The sequence below is a fragment of the Dendropsophus ebraccatus genome, chromosome 4, assembly GCF_027789765.1.
Source record: "Dendropsophus ebraccatus isolate aDenEbr1 chromosome 4, aDenEbr1.pat, whole genome shotgun sequence".
NCBI lineage: Eukaryota > Metazoa > Chordata > Amphibia > Anura > Hylidae > Dendropsophus > Dendropsophus ebraccatus.
Window position 1 is genome coordinate 99,911,261 of NC_091457.1, and position 11,281 is coordinate 99,922,541.

The window sequence follows — 11,281 nt, forward strand, 5'->3', positions numbered from 1 at the left end:
CTGAGGCTAGTAGACTGGCTCCATAACTCTGAAAGCAAACAGTGGGTTAGGATGGAAAGTGAGCTCTCGCCCATCGCGTTACAATCACTTCCTTGGATCTTTCCGATTAATCGTCCGCACTTGGAGACTTTCCCATATTTGACGAGCCACTTCCTTAGGGTGTGGGACAAACTGATTGTCCAGTACGCTCTCTCCCGCAGGTCTGGAATCATGAGCCCGTTGTTTGACGACCCTGCGTTCCCCCCGGCATGCGGAAGAACGTAGTTTCTGGGGTGGGAGTCCACTGGGGGTGCCAGGCTGGGCAAAATATTAGGGACTCACTCTGCGCTCCCCCCCTTTGCTGTCCTCCAAGCGACCTGCCTGGAGAGGACTCTGTCATGGCTGGAGTATAGACAACTGACAGCCTTCTTACGCAATAAATTTCCTCAGGGCATCTTGGTGACCACCCCGACTGACCTGGAGTCCCTCCTGCTGGAGTCCTCCCCTCCGACTAAAACTATCTCACAGCTCTACCGCTTACTCCTGGATGCGGACGCGGGCCCTGAGCCGTCCTACATGCAGGCGTGGGAAAAGGAGCTCGGCGTGTCCTTTTCGGACTCCGACAAGCTAAAAATGTACACTCTGACACATAAAATGTCGGTGGCTTGCCACGCGCAAGAAAAGAATTTCAAGATCCTGACTCGCTGGTACAGGTGCCCGTCGTTGCTACACCAATGCTACCCTGACGCCTCGGACCTGTGCTGGCGCTGCGAGAGAGAGGTGGGTTCCATGCTCCACATTTGGTGGGATTGCCCTGTCCTGAAGCCCTTTTGGGACTCCGTCTTTACCATATATACGCAGGTAACGGATAAGATTGTCTCTCCCTCCCCCGGACTTGCTCTCCTATCTTTGGTCCCTGGGTCTTCCACCGCTGTCAAAAAAGGCCTATTGCGCCATTTCCTCACGGCCGCTCGAGCGGTCATCCCCAGACACTGGAAGTCAACGACCCCTCCGTCTGTCTCAGAGTGGGTTGCTGAACTGAATTTCCTCTACCGAATGGAAACTTTGACAGCGGAGGAACACGACCGGGGAAGTGCGGTCGACAGACTGTGGTCGGCGTGGGTGACGTACAGAAGCGGGCCACTCCTTGTCACCTGGCTGGCTTGATTACTGGTCACCTTGCCGGGGGGGTGTGGCGTGCCCCCCCTCCCCCTCTTTTGGCATGTGCTGCCTGGTTCTTGGTGGAGTGCTCTCCTGACGGCGGTTCTTTTTCTCTTGTTTCTTTCTCTTCTTTACTTTCTCTCCCTCTTTCTTCCTCCGCTCCTTATCAATTAGCAGATAGCCATCTGTGCGTCCTCTTTGGACTCAGCGGTAGCTCCCTGTCCTTTACTTACTGCTTGGGGATGGGATGGGGCGCTCTTTGTAATATGTATATGCTTTCTCTTGCTCCCGTCCCCGCGCCAGTTTGCCCCTCATAGGTGATGTGGGGGTGGCAGCTATCCCTGGGGGGTGCCTAGGCGCCATAAGTCGTCATATGTTAGCGACAGGATCAGAGCGCTGGTTTACGGGCTGTTGGCCCTCTGGGGGTTTTTTCCATATCTTCTCATGCCACAGCCCCCTTCCCCCCCCCCCCCCCCCCCCTCCCTTGGCTGGACAGGGACATTGCTCTTACGAAGATCAACCTCGATGCGGAGCACATTGACTAATTTGGTCACTCTTTTGTTCACTCCACACTGTATACTTCTTTCCGGGGTTGTTCCCGGTGTATGTTATCTTTCTTTGTATAACTAAAAATTCAATAAAACTTTGATTTACAAAAAAAAGAGGAGAGGATATACTCAGAGGAGAGGATACATTCAAGCCATTTCAGTACTGAACATGCTAGAATGTATCCCCTGCAGTGAGAAACTCAAAGGAGAGGATATACTCAGAGGAGAGGATACATTCTAGACATTTCAGTACTGAACATGCTAAATATATCCTCTGCAGTTAGAAACTCAAAGGAGAGGATACACTCAGAGGAGAGGATACATTCTAGCCATTACAGTACTGAACATGCTAGAATGTATCCCCTGCAGTGAGAGACTCATAGGAGAGGATACATTTTAGCCATTTCACTACTGAGCATGCTAAATGTATCCCCTACAGCAGGCATGTCCAAAGTCTGGCCCACGGGCCATTTGCGGCCCGCGTTACGAACTTTTACGGCCCCCCAGGTATCCGGCAGCAACACGCCACTCTAGTGCACAGAAAAGGAAAGCCGAAATCTCGCGATGTCCGAGATTTCGGCTTTCCTTTCCCGTGCACTAGAGCAGTGTTTTCCAACCAGTGTGCTGCGGGCGCCGTTCCCCTCACCTACTGGCCTGGATGTGCTCCTCCAATCAGGGAAGACCAGGAGCGTGGTGCGCCACGCACCACGCTCCCGGTCTCCCCTGATTGGAGGAGCACGTCCAGGCCAGTAGGTAAGGGGGACGGCGCCCGCGGCGAGCATCTCAAGGAAGGTGAGCAGGGATGGGGGAGAAACAGGAGAGAAGCAGGGGGGAGAGAAACATGGGGATGGGGGAGACGCAGGGGGGAGAGAAACATGGGGATGGGGGAGAAGCAGGGGGGAGAGAAACATGGGGATGGGGGAGAAGCAGGGGGAGAGAAACATGGGGATGGGGGAGAAGCAGGGGGGAGAGAAACATGGGGATGGGGGAGAAGCAGGGGGGAGAGAAACATGGGGATGGGGGAGAAGCAGGGGGGAGAGAAACATGGGGATGGGGGAGAAGCAGGGGGAGAGAAACATGGGGATGGGGGAGAAGCAGGGGGGAGAGAAACATGGGGATGGGGGAGAAGCAGGGGAGGGAGAAACATGGGGATGGGGGAGAAACAGGGGAGAGAAACATGGGGATGGGGGAGAAGCAGGGGGGAGAGAAACATGGGGATGGGGGAGAAGCAGGGGGGAGAGAAACATGGGGATGGGGGAAACGGGAGAGAAGCAGGGGGGAGAAAAACATGGGGATGGGTGAGAGAAACAGGGATATCCCTTTTGTGTTTATCGAAACAGGCCCAGGTTTCACACTGAGTGAGTATAAATACATTTAGAATCTATATTATTAACTATATGTATAATATGTACTGTTTTAGTGTCATTTTGTGCCATTTTGGTTGGTGGTGTGCCCCGGGATTTTTTAAGTATAAAAAGTATGCCGTTTTCAATAAACTTTGTAAAAAAAAGTTTATTTGCATTCATTTTAATGGTCCAAAGAATGTCAAGCAAAATGGTCAGCCCCCGCACATGTTCACTTCATCAAATTTGGCACTCTTCGAAAAAAGTTTGGACATGCCTGCCTACAGTAAGAGACTCAGAGGAGGAGATACATTCTAGCCATTTCAGTACTGAAGATGCTAGAATGTATCCCTTGCAGTGAGAAACTCAAAGGAGAGGATGGCTCAGAGGAGAGGATACATTCTAGCCATTTCAGTACTGAAGATGCTAGAATGTATCCCCTGCAGTGAAAAACTCAAAGGAGAGGATATACTCAGAGGAGAGGATACATTCTAGGCATTTCAGTATTGAACATGATAAATGTATCCCCTGCAGTGAGAAACTCATAAAAGAGGATACACTCAGAGGAGAGGATACATTCTAGCATGTCTAGTACTGAAGTGTCTAGAATGTATCGTCTCCTCTGAGTTTCTCACTGCAGGGTATACATCCTAGCATGTTTAGGGCTATGTTCACACATAGTATTTCGGTCATTCTTTCTTCAACCAAAACCGAGTGCTGTGTTTTATGTGTGAACATAGCCTAGTAATGTAAAGTCCATCGAGTATCCTCTCCTCTGAGAGGGTATACATTCTAGAATGTTTAGTACTGAAATGTCTGGAGTGTATCCTCTCCTCTGAGAGGGCATCTCCACCAGGTGTACCCTCTCCTCTGAGAGGGCATCTCCGCTAGGTGTATCCTCTCCTCTGAGAGGGCATACATTCTAGCAAGTGCAGTTTTGAAAGGTCTACACCACAGGTGTCAGACTTCATCCCTCGGCTGTTACAAACTACATTTTCCTTCATGCCTTACTTGTCCAGACATGGTGGGAATTGTAGTTCTGCAACTGCTGGAGGGCCTGAGTCTGACATCTCTGGTCTAGAATGTTCTCTTTTCTAACTGCAGGGCATACAGTCTAGTATGTATCCTCTCCTCTGAGCGTATCCTCTCTTCTGAGCTTCTCATATTATACAGCATGATTAAGAGGTGAAAGCGAGCGGCGATGTTTTAGGTCAGTGCTCGCTTCCCCTTTGTTCCCTGCACATTTTCTGTGTTATTACACACACAGACAGTGACTGGGGGAACTGCGGGCAGCTGCGGGAGGGGCAGCCCAAAAAATCCTTAGATTGTTCAAGCTGCCCATTGTAGACAGCAGCACTATCGTGATCTGGATTACTTGACCAGTTTGAAGACCACAATCAGCTGATAACATGGATTATTACACCGAATAATTATCAAACGTAACGGCCAGGAAACCTTTGGTGTAATACACCATTGTCTGTACAAGGAACAGGACTGGTGTGTGGGGTCTGTATACAGGGGAGAGGACTGGTGTTTGTGGGGTCTGTATACAGGGGGAAAGGACTGGTGTGTGTGGGGTCTGTATACAGGGGGAGAGGACTGGTGTGTGTGGTCTGTATACAGGGGGAGAAGACTGGTGTGTGTGGTCTGTATACAGGGGAAGAGGACTGGTGTGTGGGGTCTGTATACAGGGGGGAGAGGACCGGTGTGTGGGGTCTGTATACAGGGGGAGAGGACTGGTGTGTGTGTGGGGGGGGGCTGTATACAGGGGGAGAGGACTGGTGTGTGTGGTGTGTATACATGGGGAGAGGACTGGTGTGTGGGGTCTGTATACAGGGGGAGAGGACTGGTGTGTGTGGTCTGTATACAGGGGGAGAGGACTGGTGTGTGTGGGGTCTGTATGAAGGGAGAGAGGACTGGTGTGTGGGGTCTGTATACAGGGGGAGAGGACTGGTGTGTGGGGTCTGTATACAAGGGAGAGGACTGGTGTGTGTGGTCTGTATACAGGGGAGAGGACTGGTGTGTGGGGTCTGTATACAGGGGGGAAGACTGGCGTGTGTGGGGTCTGTATACAGGGGAGAGGACTGGTGTGTGGGGTCTGTATACAGGGGGAGAGGACTGGTGTGTGTGTGGGGTCTGTATACAGGGGGAGAGGACTGATGTTTGGGGTCTGTATGCAGGGGGAGAGGACTGGTGTGTGCGGGGTCTGTATACAGGGGGGGAGGACTGGTGTGTGGGGTCTGTATACAGGGGAGAGGACTGGTGTGTGTAGTCTGTATACAGGGGGAGAGGAATGGTGTGTGGGGTCTGTATACAGGGGGAGAGGACAGGTGTGTGTGGGGTCTGTATACAGGGGGAGAAGACTAGTGTGGGGTGACTGTATACAAGGGGAGAGGACTGGTGTGTGGGGTCTGTATACAGGGGAGAGGACTGGTGTGTGGGGTCTGTATACAGGGTAGAGGACTGGTGTGTGTAGTCTGTATACAGGGGGAGAGGACTGGTGTGTGTGGGGTCTGTATACAGGGGGAGAGGACTGGTGTGTGGGGTCTGTATACAGGGGGAGAGGACTGGTGTGTGGGGTCTGTATACAGGGGGAGGACTGGTGTGAGGTCTGTATACAGGGGGAGAGGACTGGTGTGGGGGGTCTGTATACAGGGGAGAGGACTGGTGGTGGGGGGTCTGTATACAGGAGAGGACTGGTGTGTGGTCTGTATACAGGGGTGAGGACTGGTGTGTGGGGGTCTGTATACAGGGGATAGGACTGGTGTGTGACTGGTGTGTGAGGGTCTGTATACAGGGGTAGAGGACTGGTGTGTGGGGTCTGTATACAGCAGAGAAGACTGGTGTGAGGGGTCTGTATACAGGGGAGAGGACTGGTGTGAGGGGTCTGTATACAGGGGAGAGGACTGGTGTGTGTGGGGTCTGTATACAGGGGCAGAGGACTGGTGTGGGGGGTCTGTATACAGGGGAGAGGACTGGTGTGGGGGGTCTGTATACAGGGGAGAGGACAGGTGTGAGGGGTCTGTATACAGTGGAGAGGACTGGTGTGTGGGGGATCTATATACAGGGGGAGAGGACTGGTGTGTGTGGGGGGTCTGTATACAGGGGCTGGTGTGTGTGGGGGGTCTGTATACAGGGGGAGAAGACTAGTGTGGGGGGACTGTATACAGCGGAGAGGACTGGTGTGTGTGGTCTGTATACACGGGCAGAGGACTGGTGTGTGGGGGTCTGTATACAAGGGGAGAGGACTGGTGTGTGTGTGTGTGGGGGGGTCTATACAGGGGAGAGGACAGGCGTGTGTGTGGGGTCTGTATACAGGGGGAGAGGACTGGTGTGTGGGGTCTGTATACAGGGGGAGAGGACAGGCGTGTGTGGGGTCTGTATACAGGGGGAGATGACTGGTGTGTGTAGGGTCTGTATACAGGGGGAGAGGACTGGTGTGGGGGGTCTGTATACAGGGGGAGAGGACAGGCATGTGTGTGGGGTCTGTATACAGGGGAGATAACTGGTGTGTGTAGGGTCTGAATACAGGGGGAGAGGACTGGTGTGTGTGGGGTCTGTATACAGGGGAGAGGACTGGTGTGTGTGGGGTCTGTATACAGGGGGAGAGGACTGGTGTGTGGGGTCTGTATACAGGGGGAGAGGACTGGAGTGGGGGGCGGGCTGTATACAGGGGGAGAGGACTGGAGTGGGGGGCGGGCTGTATACAGGGGAGAGGACTGGAGTGTGGGGTCTATACAGGGGGAGAGGACTGGTGTGTGGGGTCTGTATACAGGGGAGAGGACTGGTGTGTGGGGTCTGTATACAGGGGGAGAGGACTGGTGTGGGGGGTGTATACAGGGGGAGAGGACTGGTGTGGGGGGGGTGTATACAGGGGGAGAGGACTGGTGTGTGTGGGGGGGGGGGGTCTGTATACAGGGGGAGAGGACTGGTGTGTGTGGGGTCTTTATACAGGGGAGAGGACTGGTGTGGGGGAGTCTGTATACAGGGGAGAGGACTGGTGTGGGGGGGGGTCTGTATACAGGGGAGAGGACTGGTGTGGGGGGGGTGTATACAGGGTGAGAGGACTGGTGTGTGGGGGTGTCTGTATACAGGGGGAGAGGACTGGTGTGTGGGGTCTGTATACAGGGGAGAGGACTGGTGTGTGTGGGGTCTGTATACAGGAAAGAGGACTGTTGTGTGTGTGGGGGGTCTGTATACGGGGAGAGGACTGGTGTGAGTCTGTATACAGGGGGATAGGACTGGTGTGGGGGGGGTCTGAATACAGGGGGAGAGGACTAGTGTGTGGGGTCTGTATACAGGGGGAGAGGGGACCAGTGTGGGGTGTCTGTGTACAGGGGTTCTCTCCCCCTGTATACAGACCCCACATACCAGTCCTCTCCCCTGTATACAGACCCCACACACCAGTCCTCTCCCCCTGTATACAGACCCCCCACACACGAGTCCTTTCCCCCTGTATACAGACCCCACACACCAGTCCTCTCCCCCTGTATACAGACCCCACACACACGCCTGTACTCTCCCACTGTATATAGACCCCACACACCAGTCCTCTCCCCCTGTATACAGACCCCATGTACCAGTCCTCTCCCCTGTATACAGACCCCACACACCAGTCCTCTCCCCCTGTATACAGACCCCACACACCAGTCCTCTCCCCCTGTATACAGACTCCACACACACCAGTCCTCTTCCCCTGTATACAGACCCCCCCACACCAGTCCTCTCCCCCTGTATACAGACCCCCCCACACCAGTCCTCTCCCCCTGTATACAGACCCCCCCCACACCAGTCCTCTCCCCCTGTATACAGACCTCATACACCAGTCCTCTCCCCCTGTATACAGACCCCCCACACCAGTCCTGTCCCCCTGTATACAGACCCCCCACACACCAGTCCTCTCCCCCTGTATACAGACTACACACACCAGTCCTCTCCCCCTGTATACAGACCCCACACACCAGTCCTCTCCCCCTGTATACAGACCCCACACCAGTCCTCTCCCTGTATACAGACCCCCCACACACCAGTCCTCTCCCCCTGTATACAGACCCCACACACCAGTCCTCTCCCCCTGTATACAGACCCCCCCACACCAGTCCTGTCCCCCTGTATACAGACCCCCCACACACCAGTCCTCTCCCCCTGTATACAGACCCCACACACCAGTCCTCTCCCCCTGTATACAGACCCCACACACACCAGTCCTCTCCCCCTGTATACAGACCCCACACACCAGTCCTCTCCCCCTGTATACAGACCCCACACACCAGTCCTCTCCCCCTGTATACAGACCCCACACACACCAGTCCTCTCCCCCTGTATACAGACCCCACACACACCAGTCCTCTCCCCCTGTATACAGACCCCACACACACCAGTCCTCTCCCCCTGTATACCCCTCCATGCTACTATGGTTATTGCAGCTTCCTTCACTCTGTTTCTGCACAGTGAATGGTGCAGCAGCTCAGTACTTCCTACTTCCGGTCGAGGCCCCGCCCCTCCTGGTGACATCACATTTCAAAGGAGAGGATACATTCTAGCATCTACCCTGTCCTTAGGCTGCATTCACACCAGCATGCTATTTTGCATGGTCAGATTTATCACGTTTAGCGTCGGGCAGGTTACTTAGTGCCCAGCCCTTCCCCACTACCATCCCCTGAACCAGCATTTATAGGGTGTTCCAAAATATTTTGCACCCTACCGTACAAAAAATGAATATGTGTTTTTTTGTATAGATATATAGATAATAGACGGCTTAGCTGTAAGTTACTAGTTCCCACGTCACAGAATTGCCGGTGTCAGAGAACATCATCCCGGAGATGATCTTCACTGCCGCTGAATTCAGATGTGGGCTCATCAGTGTGCGCCTGCATCCATATTCCCCGCTGCACACAATGGAGCGTGCGGCTCCACTCCATTGTGTACGGAAAAAACTGACATGACAGACTTGCAGCTCCGACATTACGGAGATTTATGTAGCGGTATACTGCCTCTACATAAATTCCTTGCAGGCGAGTTCGCGTGCCAGGAAACCTACGCTAGCTCAGAGCAAATTGATGAACAGAGCGCATTCTGAGTCCACACACCCTCCCCGCCCACCTGGCGTACCGGGCGGAAAATGGCCAGATGCTAATATTTTATCCGCAAAATGGCCATTTGCGAATAAATTTATTTGCACCTGGACATTTTCCGCCGAAAACTATGCCTTTTTTTATTGATAAATGTCCCCCTATGTGTATACACTCTGGCGGGGATTTCCTCAGCTGCAGCATTACATAACGGCCGTGATCATTAAGATTGTTGTTTCAAAAACCTTTAGCGGATGTTATTTTGCAAAAAAAAAGGAACTGTGTGAACATAGCCTACAAAGGACAAATATTACTGCCACATCATGACCATGTTACTACTACAGTGACTTCAAAATGTGTTGTATGTTACAGCTATACTGTTACCAAATGAAGACCACTATACACAGCCCAATATTACACCATAGTGGTACCAGTTCTACACATGAGATCTGCATGTCTTATGAGTGATCACAGTACAGTTAAATTCAGTGACTCACAAGGGACTTATTCCTTGAATGGAGGCCTCTGTTTTCTTTTCTTTGCTCATCCAGCCCTGAATAACGTCTTCCAGCCACAACTAATCTCTGCAGAATCTAATGAACAAACATTTTATGTTCTTGACTTTTTTAACACTCGCTTTTTGCTTCCCTTTCATAGTGCCCAAAAAGTAATTTCCTTTTTGTGCTCTCACAGTATAGTTAGGTCCCACTGTGCCCCCTCAGTATTGTTAGGACCCCCTCTATGCCCATTCCATATTGTTAGGCCACTTTGTGCCCCCACCACAGTATGAGTCCCTCAATAGTGTTAAGCCCGCTCTGTGCCTACTGTATAGTTTTAGGCCCCTCTGTATAGTTTCAAACCCTATTGTTCCCTGTGTATAGTATTTGGGCCATTGTGCCCCCTGGTGTTATTTGCTCATAGCAACCAATCAAATGCAGTTATTTAGTCAAATCTAAAAGTGGATTCAACACAGTCTGAGGCAGCTCTTACACAAGGCAGTTTTACTCAGGTTTTTGTTGCAGTTGTTGCAGCACCCTTTAAGCCAAAACCAGGTGATAATGAATGAGATAATATAAAGAAACGATGTTACTGATACCCACATTCCTGGTGTAGAATGGATTCAAAAAGAAAAAAAGGGTAGATGTAGCATCTGCTCTTTTTATAATTCATTGTGACCAACAGCTGGTTCTGGATTCAAAGCTGCAAAAACTGATCCAAATGGCACTGTGTAAGGGTATGTTTACACTGAGCACATGGAGCGGAATTCCAGGGCGGAACTCTCCGCCACCGAATCCCGCCTGCTTCAGTGTCAGACCGCATCTCTATGGGAGGGCTTGTACGCTTCTGCGTAAGCCCTCCCATAGAGATGTGGTCTGACACTGAAGCAGGCAGGATTCCACTGCGGAACTCCGCCCCATTTGCTTAGTGTGAACATATCCTAAGAGTATGTTCACACTAATGAATTCACAGAATTTCGAGCTGATTCCATGTCCAAATGCCACTGAATCTGCTCGAAATTCGTCCTGTAAAAAATGAACATTTTATTCCGCTCAAGACCTCCCATAAGGATGCGGTCTGACACTGAAGCAGGCAGGATTCCACTGCGGAACTCCGCCCCATTTGCTCAGTGTGAACATACCCTAAGAAAATGTTCACACTAATGAATACACGCAGAATTTTGAGCTGGTTCCATGTCCAAACGCCACTGAATCTGCTCGAAATTCCTCCTGTAAAAAATGAACATTTCATTTTTCTATTGTGTTGAATGGGCTTTCTGCTCATTCGTTCACACTCATTCGTTCCTGACAAATTTTCTGTCAGGAAAATTCCGTCGCGGAACCTCGTTCCGTCCAAAGAATTGACATGTCAATTCTTTGGGCGGATTCCGCTAGAGGATTCCTATAGAAGTCAATGGGGCTTGAATTCTGCTTGAAATTCTTCTTTAATTCCACTTGCATTCCGCTAGAATTCTGCTCCTATTCTGCCAGGGATGAATAGGTGAGGAATTTGGGTGTCTTCACATTGAGGAATTCTCACGGATAAACTCAGTGGAATTCATACATAGTAACATAGTAAATAGGGTTGAAAGAAGACAAGAGTCCATCAGGTTCAACCTAGGAAAATCCTACTGTGTTGATCCAGGAAGGCGAAAAACCCCTATGGGGCAGAAGACAAACGC